A 20,056-nucleotide genomic window follows, 5' to 3' on the forward strand; every position below is an offset into this window, starting at 1 on the left:
ATTTGATTATGACAAATCTTAGCCAAGTGTCAAAGGAGAATCCACGAGGTGTCACATCCAAGTGTCATGATGACGCAATATTTTATGGAATATTTGAATTAAAAATCCTTTTATTCCACAAAATAAGAATTAGTAGAAAATGGAATTAATGATGGAAAAGAGAACTTAGGAAATTGTAAATTTCCATGGTTTGCAGATAATGAATCAATTAATTAATAAAATTAATTAATTGAGGATGATAATTAGGAAGAATAATTAGTGAGAATAATAAAATTAAATTATGGGTTATTTAATCCTATAGAGAAAATTAGTAGATGATTGGCCAAATTGATTAAATATGGTCAATCTGGCCAAAAGATTGAAGTTAGTAGAATGATAAAATGGGACAAATTAGTATGAAGAAGTGATGAATGTTGTAGATGCGAACCATTTTTGAGCATCTACATTTTGCCCCTCTTTGATACAATGTGATTTAGAGCGTTGTATCAAAGAATAACTGATGAGAAAGTCACAACATGCCCTAGTAGGGATGATATATATGGGTGCCCCCTTGAGAAATTGATTACGATAAGTATATGATAAGTCAATTTATCGACAACAAGAAGACAAAACCATAGAAACTGATGGAATGACTCGAAACTATACGTGCATGCTCAATATGATGGAAAGATGTCATAACCTGAGGGAAATCATAAAAATATGGTTGTATTTGGTCAAATATGATGAGACAAATGTCAGACTAAGGTTGAACTAGGTGGAAAGCCATAGAAAGTTGATTGACAACATAGGATGATGCAAGAATGCATGAATGCAAGATGAAGATGATTTGGTGAATCAGAAGACATGATCATGGTGATGGAGAATGAGATGACGAAGAAAGATGAGATGAGGAGATATTAGTATGATGGAAAGAATTTTGCTTCTAGAAAGTGCACTATATGTCAAATGGAGCTTTATTTTGATATGGCAAATGGAATGCAACGCATCATGGCCTAAAGGGCCAGAGCGCAAATGCAAGCCTTTTACGTAAAGAAGCACTATATTAAAAAAAAATGACCTCGTCCTTCCTGAGGCATATGTACATGCCCTAGGCTCTCAAAGGTACATTGTAACAGATAGAAATGGAAAAAAGATGACCATGAACCATCCTGGCCACTCTCATAGATCAATTTATATCATTGAGTAGCATAGGGACATGATAAAAAAAAAACAAAGAAAAATTAAATCACTCACTAAACAACGTGAGCCAACAGCTATTCTTGTCCCTTATTACGTTCTTGTTAATGTTTTAGGTGTGCATATAGTGTTTGACATGTTGATAATGTGATAGTTCTAGTTGTGGATTCAGTTGATAACTTCATAGTGACATGTTGGATTGATTATTGGTTCATGCTGCACAGATATTGTGATTGGCATTGAAGCATAGCGCTTTGATTTTCAGTCTGCAAAGCACAAGTTTTTATGCAAAAGGAGTGGTTATCCACAGTGAATATGTGCAAGGTTTATTGCAATTTTTTGATGGGTTTTGTGATTTTTAGGGTTTTGTGGATATTTGATTTTTTTGTGTGACTGATTTCTTCAGGTCATTTTACGATTTTTAGGGTTTTTTGTCAGGACATTTTATGATTTTTAGGGATTTTTTCAGGATCATATTTGATTTTGTAGGATTTTTTTTAGGACATTATGTGATTTTTATAGATTTTTTCAGGAGCATATTTGAATTTTTAGGATTTTTTTCAGGACATTATGTGATTTTTAATGATTTTTTCAGGATCATATTTGAATGTTTAGATTTTTTAAAGACATTATGTGATTTTTAGTGATTTTTTCAGGACATTATGAGATTTTTAGTGATTTTTTTCAAGACCATATTTGAATTTTTAGGTATTTACATTGTACATACTTGTTTATATAATGCTTCAATTCCTAAACTAAGAAACTATAGCTAGTGTCTAACCATGCATAAAAATAAAATTACAGTGAAGATGTATGAAATTATGTGCATAACTACTCCTATACTAGTTTATAATACTAGATTATAATACAAAAATCCTCATCTGAGATTTAGAATACTACTTTGATGATAAGCCTGAGGCTTTTGTGACCTAGACCAACACACAAGCTAATGGATTAAGATGGTCAAATAATAATGAGAAGAAAGAGGATCAAAAGTTTAGAGTTACTAACTCGAAAAACTTAAAAATGATCCCCTTGAGGTCTTCTATGAGGGACTCTCATGCACATTAAAAACTACACATGCCTCCATATAGGTAAAACTTCAAAAGATGAAAATAAAAAGCCTACATGCAGTTTGGTAGGCACTACTCCATGTGGGAACTATTAGTTAAATGGCACAATTCCCATCAAAACATGAAAAATTAACTACAAATTATTAAGAAGCAAAACTTCAAAAAAAAAACTCAAGGGGCATATGGGAAAGTGATGAGAGAATTTCCATTACTAAGGGAAGCCGACTCTTTTTTCTCATCCATATTGGATCTAGTGGATGAGATCCAACTTTAGGATATGTCCTAAGGATTTCTACTTCTCATCCACTAAAGAAAAGTATGTCTAATAGTAACAACATATGCCATTTGGTATGCCAATAAAATTGCTAGAAGTCTTCACAATCTACTCCTTCCATGCTACAAGGCTTTTGAATGATCTCTTTCAATGCCTTATCAATGGCTTCTCTTGCCTACTTTCCCTTGGATAGTTAAAACCCTGATGGTGAGTGTAAGATACAAAACTCTACTATTGCTACTCTAATAACAAGGTTAAGAAATGATGCCCACAACCATTTGTTGTCTGTTTCATAATCCTAAATATAATTAAAATTGGTTTATACAAACTTCCATTGTATTTACCTATTTTCAATGGTCCAATTTTGAAAAAAAAATTCTTGGTTCAATTGAGAAGTTCAAGAGGTCATAAAGTGTTTTAAGCACTTTCTAACTCTCCAGCACACATCACAACCTATCAGGCACTATTTGACACCTTACTATACTAATGCCCACCAAGATCTTGCTTGCAATACTTTATGTTGCATCACGTCTATATATATTCCATATGCACATATTGAAATATAAAAACAAAAAAAATGACAATGAAAATAATTGGATGACACACAACAAAAAAATGCCTGATTTGGGGAAGACTCTCTGACAGTAGAAAACTAAATACAGTAGGGCTTTATTAGCTCCTGCCTAGCTAAGGAAGAATGCCTTACAAACAGTCTATACAAAAGCACGAGCAGAGAGTTAAAGAAGATTTTCTAGAAAAGAAAAACAACATCCTTTCATTTCAAGATGATATATAAAGGCATTCTTCCAGAGAGGGGCCAACTCAGTTCATTTTGAGTTTGCTGGGTTTAACCCATAGGCATTACTACATCAAACTGGATCTAAAATAACCTTTATATTAGACCTAGATCCAGGGACTATGAGTGCCAAACTAATAACTTAGCTTTTTGTACAATCAAATCAACATATTAAAGACATAAAGCCATTTGTACAAGGGTGATATTTCCTCAAGTTTTCTTTGTTGCCGAATTCCTTTAGATAAAGATAGCTACTGTAAATAAGTGGATAGATTCACCCAAGAATCTCTCCTGTATATGGAATTCCTTTTCAATTTTGGAAGGATAATTTCAAAAATATTGTAATGTAAAATTCCAAAATTAGTTCATCAAGACACAAAACCAACAAATGTCTTCCAAATCTTATGAGAGAGAACAAAAAAAATGATCAGGAAATTGAAGTGGGTTATAGGATCAGACATTTCACATACATTTCCATGTAATTATTGGTCTAAAAGGTTGAGCCCTATCTTCCTTATGAGAGTAGTTTTGGTTTGGATAATAGTTTATAAAGCAGAAAAGCTATGTTGTGGACTGAATCCTTTTGTAGATACATATCTGAATTAGAGAAGATTATAGTGCCAAGTTTTATTATAAATGCTTTTTTTGTGATTTGACTTCCATATCCTTGAATCTTGATCTTAATGTTTTGTTTTAATTTGTATTTTGATTATGTAGGTATAATGGGAGAGAATTGGGGTATATATAATTTCTTTTCTTCCTCGTAAAATTGAGCTTCAAATGAGGTTCAAGGGTGGACCCAATATCCATTTGCATTGGATTTTCTGTAAGGTTTACAATTTTGGCAGGTTCGAATTGCATTTTGAATGGGTGTCATGGGTGGTGGTGGCATTGCTCTATTCCAGAATTGCTCCAAAAATCCAAAGGTGAGTCATTTTATCCAATTAGATTGGATTTGCTAAAAGTTTTTTATATTCTAGTTGATTGGAAAATTATTTTATTCTTTTAGTTGTCATCTTTTCTTAGTTTTCAATCTTATCCATATTAGACATGGTTTGTTACTATTGTTAATTGAGACTTTCACTTCTTTATTAATATTGAATCTCTAGGTAATCATTTTTTTGTGTCATTACATTTTGCAATACCCCTGTCTCTAAGATGTTTTGGATATCCAGGCATTATATCAATCCTGGCCATGCATCTACATGGAATTTCATTTTAAGCCACTCAAATCTATATATTCAATGATATACTCCCATCTAATTAGTTTATGAGAAAATAGATACTAACAATATAATTACACTGTGGGATTTATACTTCTAGGAAATACATAAATTCTGAAATCTTTGAACTTAGGAAAATTTCACATATCTATCTATGAAGTCTTCAAAGATAACTGAAAATATCATGACTTTATCTTTGATCCCTTCATAGATCACACAAAGTGAATTTTTTTTTGAAGCCCTTGAAGATTACTAAAAATATTGTAAATTAATCTATGAATCCTTCAAAGATCAGTCAAAAATAATTGTAAATTTTGATCTATGAAGCCTCCAAACATGACCTTGATCTCAGTGCCGAAGAACAATGTGGCTGCATCACAGATCATCTGTTGTTAAAAAAAAACATGTTAACAAGGTTATAGTAGTATATTAGTTCATGTTAAGGGTTCCAATATCTATCTTCATAAGTGACACAATATGATCATATCCCTCTTATTTGATTAATTTTCTATATCCATTAGGAATGATTTTTGAATTTTTATGTGCATTGATGAATTTTTTTGTGCATTGAATCTTTTCTAACAAAATGAATATGTTGTGAAATCTTTTCTAACAGTGCCTTATCAACCATGAACATGGTTGTGAGGTAATATGTTTGGTATCCAAGCTCAACAAAAATTGGTTCTGTAGAATAAGAGCATAGCATAATTTCATAAGCTATGTCAACTTCTTCCCCTGCATGCTCCAAGAGGTTTGAAAATTATATTTGGAAAATAAATGTTGATGACAATCCTCATTAATTATAATCCACCTTTTGCTATTCTATTTAGAATAATATTTACTCTGTTAGATCTAATCTATTAGTATATTAGATAAGATTTGGGGACATTACATTGTGATAGAGGAGTGAATCTAAGTAAGCAAAAGACTAAAACTACACTAGCAACCAAAGTAGGTCATTGAGTTACAAGCTCAGTCACAATCAAAATCACAAGAAATAGATCATGGATAGATGAATGAAAGGGGGTATATTTTTTGGATGATAATAGCTCACAGAGATCGCAAATCAGACTTCACAATCCATCAAGCTTGAGTTCCCTTCTAACATCTCAATGTATCATACCTTGAATACATAGGATTAGTAGCACGTAGATCAGCAAAATGGAGCAATTCCAATTGATATATGAATATGTTTAAGTTCATTTCCATCATCTTGGTGTATTAGACCCTTGATGTATAAAAATATCAACTCATTGATCATGACATATGCTTGCAATTTTGCGAATTGACTATTTATTATTTATTCAATATTTTTAGGCATCTGTCCCAATTGATTTTGTATTTCCAATATCTCTATTCTTCTGCATTACTATTTTCTGTCTTATTTTTCATTCTATGATTTGTTTCAATACATACATAGACTATTGACTTAAGATTTCTTCCTTTTGTCTATTTCTTACTGGTAGCCCAGAAGTGGGTATTATAATGGGCTCAGATTCTAATCTTCCAGTCATTACAGCTGCTGCAGAAATTCTCAAATCATTTAGTGTCTCATATGAGGTTGATTTGTGAAGCCTATTTGAATTGCACATAATTTCCTGAAGAATAATTTAAGAAATTCTTAAGTGAATGGAATGCAACAATATTTGGTACCACACATTTTGATAAGATATTTGAATTCTAGTTGTGTTGCATATAACCATTGAATCTGCTCATTGAACACCTGATGAAATGTGAGAATATGCTAAAGAGGCCCATGGAAAAGGAATCAAAATTCAATTCTTAGGTGGGTAAACTTTTCAACTGTAAAGATTAATTTTCGTATACTGTTAAATCCAAAAACTCAAATTTCAAAAGTTAAATCTCTTTGCTATGTTTTTCTTTAGCACTACTTAATTAGGCTCCATAACATCAACTCAATGAATATGAAGTTTTTAAAGAAATAATGAAATTAAAAAATTGGGTACATGAAAGATGAATTAGCATTTCAAACACCTGAAGTATTGATAGTAGGGATTCCATTTAATCCAGTGATGAACCTTTAATTGGGACACCAAGAACAATAAGTGTAGTCATCGAAGCTATTATACCTGTGTTATAACTTAATTGTTTCATTAATAGAGATTCAAGAACCTATCAAACATTTTGTTTCTTTTTATAGATGTGAACCACAAATGACTTTATACATTATTATTTCATTCACTAGAGGTTCACTCACCAAGCAGGGGTATTGCTCCACTTGCACTTGTTTTTATGACATTGCAAACATAATCATCAAATCTAGCTATTTCCATTCATGCAATGCATGAACAATCAAAGCATTTATGCCAAGGAGGCTCGTTGTTGGATGGAATAGACTCCTTGCCATCAATTGTTTAGGTGTTTGAAATGCCATTTCATTTTTCATGTACCAAATTTTCTATTTTAAAAATTTAACTCATAATATTTCATATTCATTGAGTTGATGCTATGTGGCCTATGTGGCGCTAAAGAAAAACATACCTAAAAGATTTGATACAAGAGTTTCTAGATTTAGTTGTATAGGGAAACTCATCCCTTCACTTGAATAGTTTAATGCATCTAACAACTAAATACTAAAAACATAACCTTCAAATATAACTACTATCATTTGTTCCATATATCAACTATCAAAATATTAATGCCCAGTGGGCATCTCAATTGTTCAGGCCGAAAACCTAGATGATTGAAAAAGTAACTCAATGGGTTTCAAACCTTTCCTTTTTAGCTAGAATTAGTGCCCATTCATAGAAATATCTAGGAAACAAAAGGATTTATGTGTTTTATGAAGAATTTTGTAGATACTATAGTCACAACTCCAAGACTCCATAAATGTCCAAAATGATATAGGAGATATTTTTGTTCTTCTTAACCATACATAAGCCTGGAAGAGCTAGAAAAGTTTATGTAGTAGGTTGATTAAGTGAATTGGGTGCTTATACATAGGAAAGCATCAATTGGCAATGAAGCGTGATATACATGTGGTGGAAATTGCTAAAGATATTATAGAGAAAAACTTTGTTCAAAATGACCTAATGGGTGCCATGGCTAAGATTGAGCGAAAATTGGTAGAAAAATGTGATAAGCACCTTGATTCCTTGCCTCTTCTTTGATTTTTGCCTCTTCTCCTAAATTGATTGTGTAGCTCCCCCGCGCCCACTCTGTAGAATCTTTGAAACCAGTGGAGATGAGAAAGATTCTATTGACCTCATTATCCAAGTGTATTCACATCAAAATTGACAGCACATGCCCTACGAGCGATATACCTCCCAATTTAACAGAACAATGAAATGGGTGGGGGTTAAACCCTTATTTAACAAAACAATGAAATGGGCAAGCGCAATGTCCTTTTTCATTTTGTCATGTTCAACTAAGTGTTGGTCAAAATTTTGACCAACACGGGCATGGATTTTTAAAAAAGAGATTTTTCCTTCCATATTGCGACCAATCTAAAACATTTTAATAAATGGTCGCAAATTTTGGTCACAAAATCACCTCAAATGTACTAGTGCCTTAAAGTCTTTTAACTACATTACTGCATAACATTGTGATCACCTTACACTTAACTACCTAGATCACTTTTCCCAGCTTCGTAAGTCAAATTCAAGAGTCAACTTAAGCCTCTGTAATAATGTGATGTTAGTTTTAATGTTTAACTGCTACCACTTTTGTCAAGTCGCAACCTTGTGAAAACTATTCACCTTAACTATTATTATCTTTCGAAATGTCACAACCCAAATTCTTTTAGGCTAGATCTACATCGTAATCATGCAATCTTTGCAATTTGCAGCTTCGCAACTTGCAAACTGCTAACTGCATGATTACCTGTAAAGATGTGATTGCATGTTTTCGCTCACTCCCGACCATAACCCAAGGTTGATTTTAATTATCTATGATCACGCTATAACTGTTTGATTTAATGTCCACTATCTCTTGCATCTTCACTATGGTTTGAGAATTAACATTCCTTTCATTTGTAATGTTGTGACAACTTCAAACTTAACTAGTTGTCTATGCTCACAACTTTGCAACTTGTCTTTCTCTCAGGGAATATGAGCTGTGATGCTATGAGAACCTTTGATCTGATCTTCATCTGATGGCTAGGGATCCATCTTTAAGGGAAATTGACTTTCAACTTACCAATGATGTGTGCTCCTTTGTTGATTGACTTTTCCACTTGTCCACATAACTGCTGATACAAATCGGTTTCTCTGCATTCTCAGCTCAATAAATTGTAACATCTTTCACTAAAATATAATTACTATAAATTTTTGTCTTCGAAATACTTTTGAACACTTATATGATGAATCATTGGAGTTTATAGATCTTCTTCTCATCAAGGAGATGCTTATAACTAACCCACAAAACCCTAAATCACATAGCCTTTGACCATTGCAATGCTTACATAATTTGCCACATAGGTTAGTTTGGAAGGGGATGATGAGAAGAGAGATTATCCTAGAGGCATTCTAGACATAGACTCAAGCTAGATATTAACTTGACTACAACTTAATGACAAAAGGAATACCTAACTAAACAATGGCCAAAAAATGGCTCTAACTAGGGAGTAAGCATGACAATGCTTAAAAGAATCCTAGCAATATATGGTTCAACACAACAAGGTGATAACTTGGCAATGAAAAGGAAAAGACTAATATAGGAAAGAAGCAACAACTAACTAAGAAATAAAGCAACTAAGCTAAACCAAACTGTAAGAATGAAAAACTTACCTAACTAGCTACTATGTAGGGGTTACCTACTTTTAATTTTACATCTAATACAACTTCAAATCTTGCCCATTATAAGAACATGGAAAGAATTCTCCAGTTAGATATGCCAATTTGAAAGATTTTTTTTGATTCACTTGCATGATTTGAAATGGCCCTTTCCACAAAGATTGAAACTTGGAGTGCATCTCTCTTGGTTCATGTCTCCTAATCCACAGCAGGACCAAATCACCTTCCATGAATTTCTTGGGTCTCTCTTTTATCAAATAACTTCTTGACTCTTCCTTGGTGTTTAGTGATTTTGTCAACCATTTCTTCTCTTTCCTCCTACAACTTGGTGAGATACAAAATTCTCTTTCTGAATCCATCTTTCACATGCAATGGAAAGTTAGCTTCCACTCCATAAACTAACTCAAAAGGTGAGATACCAATGGTTCTTTTAGCTATGTTTCTATCAGCCCATAAAGCATCATGTATCTTCTTGTGCCAACATTTCTAATTATTTCAGACCAATTTGTTCAAGATATTAATTAGAATCTTATTACTAGATTTGGTTTGCACATTTCCTTGAGGTAAATAATTAGATGAATAACCAACTTGAATACCATTATCATAACAAAACTCAACAATTTATGAGGAAGAAAAGTAAGATGCATTATCCATTATCAATTTCATATGAATTCCAAATCTGACCAATATATGTTCAATGAGAAACTCACATACCACCTCTGATGAAGTCTTCTTTATTGACTTGGCTTCCACCCATTTACTGAAATAATACATGGCAGTTAGTATATAAGAATGTCCTTGACTAGATGGAGGATTGATTGGGCCTATAAAATCAAAACCCTATTGATGGAAAGGAGCTTCAATCACAACTGGCCTAAGAAGTAAGGCATATAGTTGAGGTTTAGCAGTAAACATCCTACATTTCTCACAATTGGCAACCCACCTATATGCATCTTTAAACATACTAGGGCAATAGTAGCATTACGTAAAGATTTTGAATGCAGTAACAATAGAAGAGAAGTGTTCTTCCACATGCTTCATTATGAAAAATACTTTAAGCAGTTCTCTTGTTTCTCCTTATCAACACATGTTAGAAATGTACCATCAATAGTTCTTTTATACAAAACATCATCATGAATTACATACTTTAAGGCTTTTGTTTTTAGATTTATCCTTTGGTTAGTAGTCAATCCAAAAAGGCAATCACCATATGCTAGAAAGCATGCAATATTTGAAAAGCAAGGATCTTGAAGACTTACAATAAGAACTTTTGGAGTATCTTCTTCTTCAATTTGTTGATCTTCTACCAAAACTTTACAAAGCACATTTCGTCTCACAAGTTTGCTTGGCTTGATCTCAATATCTTACAATTGGACCTTTGCTATCCAAGATCCTCTATTATTGCAACCAACCTCTTGTTGTATCAAGATGTTTTTAACTGTAGAATCTAGCACATGTATCATAGAATGAGAATGCGAAATATAAAATCTAAAGTTCTTGAGAGCTCTCACCATTGCATATTCATGTTTCTCCATTTGTGAGTATCTCAATTCTTGATTCATCAATGGCATACTCATGAAAGAAATTAGGGGTTCTATTCCTTCTTTATTTTCCTACATCAATATAGCTAACATAGCATGCTCTGATGCATAACAATATATGATAAATTATTTAGTGTAATCTAGATGAACAAGAACAGGGGCTTTGGCAATAACACTTTTAATCTCTTCAAAAGCCATTTTTCCAATATCAATCCATTTGAAAGCCTTATTACCCTTCATCATGTCTACTATACATTTAACTATTTTAGAGAAGTTAGGCACAAAGCTCCTTAAGAAATTTACCTAACCAAAGAAAGATTTTACTCCAATTTTACTCAATGGTAGACTTAATTGTTGAATTGCTTTAAGTCTCTTTGGATCAATCTTCACTACTTCTTGAGAGACAATATGACCAAGAAATTTACCTTCTATCACATAAAATAATGATTTCTTTGGATTTAGTGAGACACCATGATCTCTACACCTTTGTAGCACTCTTCCTAGATCTTTGATATGATCTTTTCTCTTCTTCAAAAAGACTATCAAATAATTAAGGTATATAACAATGATTTTATCTTTCAAATCAACAAAATCCAAATTTGTTGTATGCTAAAATGTTGCACCTACATTAATTAATCCAAAAGGCATCCTACTATAAGAAAAAGTACACCATGGTGTGGTGAATGTTGTCTTGAATTGATTTGCTTCATCTACTTGAATCTAATTATACCTTGAAAAGTCATCTAACATAGATACCATTTTTGACCCTACAACAATTTGCAAGATGTGATCCATGTTGGGAAGTGCAGATTTATCTTTGAGAGAAGCCTGATTTAGATTTCTAAAATCCACATAAATCCTTATCCCTCTATTCTTTTTACTTAATGGCACAATGTTAGCTACCCAAGTAGAGTGATGAATAGGATATATGATCCTATCCTGCAACATTTTATCAATCTCCTTAAAGATTGTTCCTTCAACTATAGGGTTTGTAATTCGTTTGTTTCTATCTAAATGGTGTTACTCCTAGCTGTAGGGGTATTTCATGCTTGAATTTCCCTTCATTAATTTTTTTCAATCTTCATAGCTCCAACAAAATACATCTTGATATTCGATGAGTAATTTCATTATTTCTACCCTCTCCTTTTGTGTGCAACACTTCCCTATGTTTATCATTTTTGGACTAATTTTTGTACCTATATTAATTCCATCATACTCACCATAGGCCTTTCATTTTTTATCTCTTTCTCTCTTAATGTATGCATCATGCCTATCATAGAGATTTTCCAAATAAATGAGATGAGGTGGAATCTTGTTACCTTTCAGTTGGATCATATCTGGCTTTGGATTCCTTTTATCAGCTATCACTAGATCACTATTTGGATTAGTGCTTCCTTCAAAATACAAGCCTACAAAAGGTTCATCCCCTTCAATGAATTTTTGTACATTTTTTTCATCCTTGAACACCTACCAAGAATCTTCAATATTAGGAACGTTAGGCTTGAATAAAAATTTCACTTTATAGAATTGATCTTTGAAGTCAGGATGTTGTAGGAGCAAAGATGTAGAGATTGCCAAAGAATCAGCTCGTGAATTGAATTCCCTTGGTACTACTATAATTGAAATCATCCAAACTCTCAATTTCATCCCACACCTTATTACGATAGTTTTTCAATCTTGGGTTCTTTACTACATATTGATTTTTGACTTTCCTTACCACCAATTCTGCATCTTCTTGAGATTTGAGTATCGTGACCCCTTTTTGTTTCATTGTAATTATACAAGGGAGAAGGGCTTCATACTTCACAATATTTTTGGTATTCTTGAAATCTAACTTGTATGCCAAACAAGGTTTTTCTCCACTAGGTGATGTCAAAACCACTCCTACACTTGAACCACCATTGGCACAACTACCATCAAATTCAAAAGTCCACAACAATTCACCATTACTTTGATGTTATTCTTCTTCAACACCAAGGGTATCAAAAAATAGCATATAGGGGAGAGGACCCAATACTTGAACAACCTAACTTTGCACTTATCAAAACCCTACTTAAAAATTTCAAATTTCTCCCAATTTTTTACAGCAACTTATTTGGCGAGTCACCTACTTATAACTAAGGTTTCAAGTCCAAGTTACCTATTATGATGCCACATCAGCATTTCTTCTCAAATTTGTTCAAAATAGGTTTTAAAAAAAGTGAGACCAATGGTCATGGATAAATGGTACCCATAGTTGAACAACTGATGTGGCATCACATCATTGGTTAATTTTTATAACTAAGGGTAGATTGTATTCAATTTTGGGTTGTTTTCATTGTACTAAGAACTTTAAAGTCACAAGTATTGGTACAATGTTGTCAAAAAAATTGGGCATTAAGTCAATAAGTGTAGGTATCAAGTGAACAACTCCTATCACAACTATTGGAATGTGTTCAAGTATTGGATCCTCTCCCCTAGTTACCAAATTGCATTTCTTAATATAAGATTTGAGACCTAAGATCATCTAATTTCAAGATAGTGAACTTTACTTTTTCCTTTAGTTCTAATTTCTCCCTTTTGTTTCTAACTAGGATGGTATCATAGGACCAGTCTAACTTTATCTCTCCCCTTCATGTCCTTGCATAACCTTCTACTTAGGAGGATTCCATAACTTGCAGGGATGTTTTCCACTAGGATGGTAAGTTTTATTCTTTTGGAAGTATAGATAGCTAGGAAAACTTGATCATCCTTTATCTATCCAAGCAAGGGTACTTGTTTTCTATCCATTGAGTAACACCGACCAAAAAATTTAGTCAAGTGCAGACCTAGAGCTTTAGCTATGAAGGCAGGCATTATATTATCAAATGCCCTTGAATCTATAATATAATTACTCAACCTATTTCCATTGATGGACAAGGAAATGTAAAATGGATATGGTTTTTGATTGCAAGAAGTAGCTAAGACAATGGACTCTTCTTCTTGAAATAATTTATGCAATACAAGATCTTCATCAGCCAAAGGAGTTCCACTAGTACTAGCTTTTTTCTCATGATCAATGTTAGCATTAATTCTAACATGTCCTCCATATTTATTATTACAATGTTCAACTACCCTTTGAAATCGATAAGGATTAGACTTCAAATAATCTAGTGGAGATATTTTAATTCTCAACCCTTAAAAATATTTTATTATATCAAAGGAATTAGGTGACTTAACTTTTTTCTCCTTTTGTAAAGTTGAAAGTACCATGCCATTGTCTTTATCTATTTTGTTTCATGATGCATGATTTTTGGGGGAACTAAATTGGAGGATTGATTTATATTCTTTTGACTTCTAGTCATGACTATCAACTAAGATCCATCTAGAGTTGCAAAAAAGTCCCCTCCAGTCTCTAAATTTGATTCATACTCCAAATAAATGTTTTCAAAGTTTCCACAAGGAGTATGATCATCTTCACTTTCTGGATATTCTATTGTTTATTCTTCATTGTCCACCATCTTCTTATATCTGATCATGTCAACACATGTATCTCCATTATTATTTTCCCTTAGGTGGAAAACACAAATATTTTGTCCATTTGCAATAGCCTCAATTTCTAACCTTTATTGAGAAAGTTTTATTTGGAAGGTCTTACCTTCATTTTGATGCCTAGAACCTTCTTGATAAGGTTGGTGAACATAATGACTAGGTCTATTGATTTGGTTCTTCAATGAAATAATTTCACTAGATAGCTTTTGGAACATGGCATCTATATTATTTGAAGTGTTAGCTACATTACCTATGGTTTTAGATTGAAATTCTCTTTACCACTTACCAGAAGCTATCATGTCATCTTCCATCTCCATAGCTAGTGTTTGGGAGACTTCTAATTTTGCTACATTTTCTCTCCTAATTTGATATCCCAAATTAGGAGGCATAGAGCTGATGTAGAAGGTCTTCTTATTGTCATTTTTTGTTGCACTTTGAGCAGGTATTCTCTTGATGAATTTGTTAAAATTTTCACTAAAATCCCTCATAGAAATGGAGGGTTCTTTCTTTATTTGTGCTAATTGTAGCAACAAAAATTGTGCATCTTCTGTACTTTTATAGTTTTCTTCATGTGACTCCAATCTGTGGTGCACCCTATAGGTAAATCTTGGAACCAATCAGTAGCATTATCCACAAGGTTATTCATGAACATCCTAACTACCACATCTTTATGTTGAGGATTCAATACACCACATGATTTATGAAAACTAGTTAGGTTTTGTTTTGCAGAGATTGTGCCATAACAATTGAATCTCAAGAATTTTTTTCTTGATTCTCTTAGCAAGTCATTATTAGTTACAAGGGTGAGAGGACTAATTGCATTTCCCCAAGGGACTACCATAGTTACTGGTATAATGGTACGATTTGTTTGGAAAGTGACTGAAATAGGGAGTATTGCACCAATTAAAAACAAAGCATCGAAGGTAAGAGGAATATAAGTTCTAGCAATAGGAGGAGAAGAAGATTGACTTCTCCTTTTTCTAGTAGAAATGACTATAGGCAAGTGAGTTTCTTGGAGTTTCTCATCCAAAGATTCCCTTTTAAGCACTTTTCCCCTTCTAAAAATATATTCTAGAATAGTAGGTCAACCCTTCCTCTTTCCTTGGCACTCCTAGTATACTTGGAATTTAGGATGAATCAACTATTTAGAAAATGGTATTTTGAGTTTACCTTAACCCTGGTGATCAAGGAAACTTTACCAATCTTCAAATTAAAGTTAGCTTCACCTTTCTAATAGGTTGAAGATCTAAAAATGGTATTAGGTTCTTATGAAAAATGCACCGTCTTCACAAGGCCTATCTTGTATCTCATAATATATAAGGAATTAGAGAGAAAACTAACTATGAGATAAATTATTCAAGGCTTGTTTATGTTGAACTCTCACTAGTAGAGTCACCAAAAACTATTGGTTAAAGTTTTGTTCTCCTGTTAGATTCTATAACCTGACTCTTTTAATGCCTAATTTTTTGGAGAAACAAAAGGATGCCACCATCAAATGGGTCATCGTATGTGTTCTATCACTACCCTCTAAATTACAAGGTACATCTCCCTTAGGATTTTCAATGATGTGCAATGAATATGTCTTTCATAGATGAAATTTTTGATAGAATAAGCTCTTAACCTGAGAGTAGTAAATTTTAACCAAATTTCTTGAACACACAAACAATTCAAGAAAATTGGATTTGGACAACCTATCACACCCAATGGAATGACTATAGTAGGTTATCTTGAGATTTTTTGACTCTTACTTATAATCTAAATGCAAATTAATTATCTAAATGCTAAAGAGGGAAGGAAGAAGAGATTAACATGAGGGACAATTGGAATTGCTTTAACTATTAGGCTTAGATGAAATGGAATCCAACAAGTTACTAATAGATTCATCCTCATTTATTCTTCAATTCCCAATGAGACTAATTTTGACATGCCATGGAACAAACAAGAGAAGAAGCCAAACCATATGTGAAAAAGTAAATGGAATTACTTATACTATAAATATGAAGGTGAAATGGAATACACGAGGTAATCAAAAAATCACATGTAATCATCTTTCAACTCTCAATGTAGAAATAATCTATGAATTGAATGGTCAAAAAAACATGAGGAGAAGATTTGGTAAACAGAATTACAGAGCCAATTCACCATCAAGTTTGTCGACCTTTGTATTATCAAGAGAAATTACATTTATAGTTTTTAGTCATTCCTCAATTTTGATAGAGAAACAACCACATAATAGAAAGAAAATAAGAATAAAAAATGAAAATATCTAATCTATAGCATGTTGTGGACACATGGCATCTTCCCCATCAATGATCTTGACTCCATGATAGTTTTGAAAACACATGTTGATTGTTTATCTAGTTCATGCAACTTTAGGAACACTACAAAATTATTCATTTTCTTCATATTCCATTTTTTGGTGTCAACTCTTTGTAATTCATATTTCAAAAATCATAGCTATTTTAATTCTAACCATAGATCTTAGATCAATGATCAAGATTAAACCTGGAAATCTTCCTTATTTCTCCCTTGTCAATCCTTTGCAACTATCATACCTATGATGTCTTTACTCGATGCAGTGATGTGATGATTGTCTATTGTTTCTTCCTTCTGTTGACTAAAGGTTGCATTTAATGACATGTGAACATGATAATACATACTATCTATCTTTCACAACTTTAACTCATGATTAACATTAACTAGTTGTGACAATGCGACGATTCAAAATTTGAATATCTTGGATTACATTTTGTAGTTTCTCGACTTAAACTCTTTCAATTGCATTACTATATATGATGTTATTATCACATTACACTTAGCTACCCTGATCACTTTTCATAGCACTGCAAGTCAAATTTGAGAGTCAACTTAAACCTTTATGATAATGCGATGTTAGTCTTAATGTTTAACTATTACCACTTTCGTTAGGTCACAACTTAAAATGTATTGAATGCTTCTTAGTTGGAAACCTTGTGAAAACTATTCACCTTAATTTTTATTGTCTTTTGCAATGTTGCAACTTAAATTCCTTTAGGCTAGAGTTGAGTCATGATCATGCGATCTTTGGCATTCGCATCTTCACAACTTGCAAACTGTTAACTACATGACTAGGTCTATAAATATTTGATTGCATGTTTGCTCTCATTCATGACCTTAACCCAAGGTTGAATTTTATTGTCTATGATCATATCATAACTACTCTATTTAACTGCTATTATCTCTTGCACCTTTGCTGTGGTCTGAGAATTAAGATTTCTTTCATCTATAATGTTGCGACAAGTTCACACTTAACTATTTATCTATGCTCGTAGCTTCACAACATATATTTCACCATAGGAAATATAAAAAAGTGATGTTGTGACAACCTCTAATCTAATATTCATCTAATTGTTAGGGATCTATCTTCAAGGGAAATTTATTTAATGACATGTTCTCCTTTGTTGATTGACTTTTCCACTTGTTCATGTAACTATTGATATAAATTGGTTTCCTTACATTACGAGCTCAATCAAGTGTAATATCTTTTACTGAAACACAATTACTGTAGATATATTTTCTCAAAATCCTTTTGAACCCTTAGATGATGGATCATTGGAGATTATAGACTTTCTTCTCATCAAGAAGATGCTTATAACTAACCCACAAAACCCTAAATCACCTAGCCTTTGACCATTACAACACTTACATGATTTCCCCCATAGGTTATCTTGGAAGAAGATGACGAGAAGAGAGTTCATCCTAGAGAAATTCTAAACATAGACTCAAACTTGACATTGACTTGATGAAAATTTAGTGACAAAAAGAATAGGACTAAAAATTGGGCAACACAGTCAAAAGAACATTAGCCACATTTATGAAGTTGGAGGAGTTCTCTCCTTTAGTCCATACTAAGGAACAAGAATGATAGTAGAATGTGGCTGTATAATACATCAATGTTCTCAAAATAATATCCTTGTTAGCAAAATTTTGCATCAAAATAGCTCCTCTATTGATATGTTGAGCTATTGCCACAACCAATCAATTCTCATCTCATTTTGTAGTATTTTAGAGATCTTCAACATGAATTTTGCATGTTGTAAGGCCTTGATGATCACATTGAAAATCACTTCATGCTTGAATAAAATACCTTAATTGAGGAAAACATATGTTACACTGATCATATTTTTGTGCTATAGAACATTATCTAAAACTGAAATATTAAAGAATTAATGTGTTTTGTGATAATAATTAGAAGAATCATAAATGTAGCTATACTTGAGTAAAGTTATTTATATTTAAAGCCTCACTATAAAAAATAATACTAACATTAACCTCTCAATGAATATTATTGTCACAAGCAGGTATCCATAAAAGAATTGGTAAATAGTTTTATAATTACCATGAAAATAAGTTTGGAATTTTTTAACAATTTAAAATGCAAAATTGTAGCTACTACAAGAATCATTGGATTTGTGTGGTTGAACTACTTCAAATGACTGAAGATTAGTCTTGGTAGGTAAGATATTTTTTAGTTTTACAAATATCAGTTGGGATAATTTAATATCTAAATATCAAAGTCCAACGTTGACCAAACCAAAGTTGAAATAATTAACTTAGCAAATTAGTTTATGTGTAATTTATTTTATTAAAATAATCAAAATTTAAAATTGAAAAGAACATTTACTACAATTTGTGATGAAATAAAATGTGGCATGAGAGGATTTCACTAAGATAAAAGGACAAACAAGGAAACTTAACAATGATTTCATAAGTTGGATAGAAAGTTGATCCACTAGACTTAAGAGGGCTCAAGCACTAAGAGAATGCAAGGATTCCTTCACTATGGGGGTTGATTGAATGTGGCTATGCACAATGGGAAGTTAGGAATACAATATCCAAGTCAAGAGTGGGATAAATGTGTATGCAAATAGATAGCAAATAGTAGACCCGATTTTGATACCAGATCTAGAAATTTGAAAAATCAACTACATTATGACCCAAATTTTCAATCTAGAATGGTAGGAACAGGGAAACTTGTAGGGTGGTGACAAACTTGGCTCACCTAAAGCCCTTGGAGGTGCTTCATAACCAGCAACTTCTAATGAAACTTCTACCACCTATAACTCTGGGTCAAATACAATTTTATCTTCTTCGGTAACTATGCCACCTATCACCTACACACACAAAATGTTAAAAAAATTGGGAGAAAAAGTTTTCCTTGGTCAATCCCCTATATAGGAATTAACGTTGAAATTAAATTCAAATCCCTAGAATAAGGTAATCATGTTGTTAGTGGCAAAGGCTTAAATATGAGAACAAGATTTTATTTACCTTGGCTGGTGCAATTGTGCTTGAAATGAAATCATGAGTGTTAATTAAATAGAAACAATCCACAAAGGCCTATAAGGACATCACAAAAGATAGGCTTGCATAACGATTGTTGTATCTTCCCAAAAGATGAAGGATATGGTGGGTTGAGAATTTTTGATTGCTTGAATGTTCATAGAATGGTTGGATTGATGATGGATAGTAGATTTTTGAAATGACAAAGGTGTTAAAAATAGATTGACACAAGTATGATAAATGTGTTTCAATCACTATTTTGTCACTAATGTCAAACCTCGTACTTTTCGGTAACAGAATTGCTTATATGATTTAAGTAATATCATTTACTTGATTGATGAAGTAGATTTGATAAAATGAGGTAACAATAGCACCTAGAGGAAAGGT

The 20,056-nt window shown here is 32.6% G+C and overlaps 1 pseudogene; it reads right to left on the reverse strand.

Annotated features, from left to right (window-relative positions):
• LOC149543653 (histidine biosynthesis bifunctional protein hisIE, chloroplastic-like) overlaps window positions 1–18,361 on the reverse strand; it is a 208,649-nt pseudogene extending 190,288 nt beyond the window's left edge.
• Between the last annotated feature and the right edge of the window lie 1,695 nt (window positions 18,362–20,056).

This window comes from Cupressus sempervirens, chromosome 8 (assembly GCF_028749045.1).
Source record: "Cupressus sempervirens isolate cs-2001-9-10 chromosome 8, ASM2874904v1, whole genome shotgun sequence".
In the NCBI taxonomy this organism is placed as follows: Eukaryota; Viridiplantae; Streptophyta; class Pinopsida; order Cupressales; family Cupressaceae; genus Cupressus; species Cupressus sempervirens.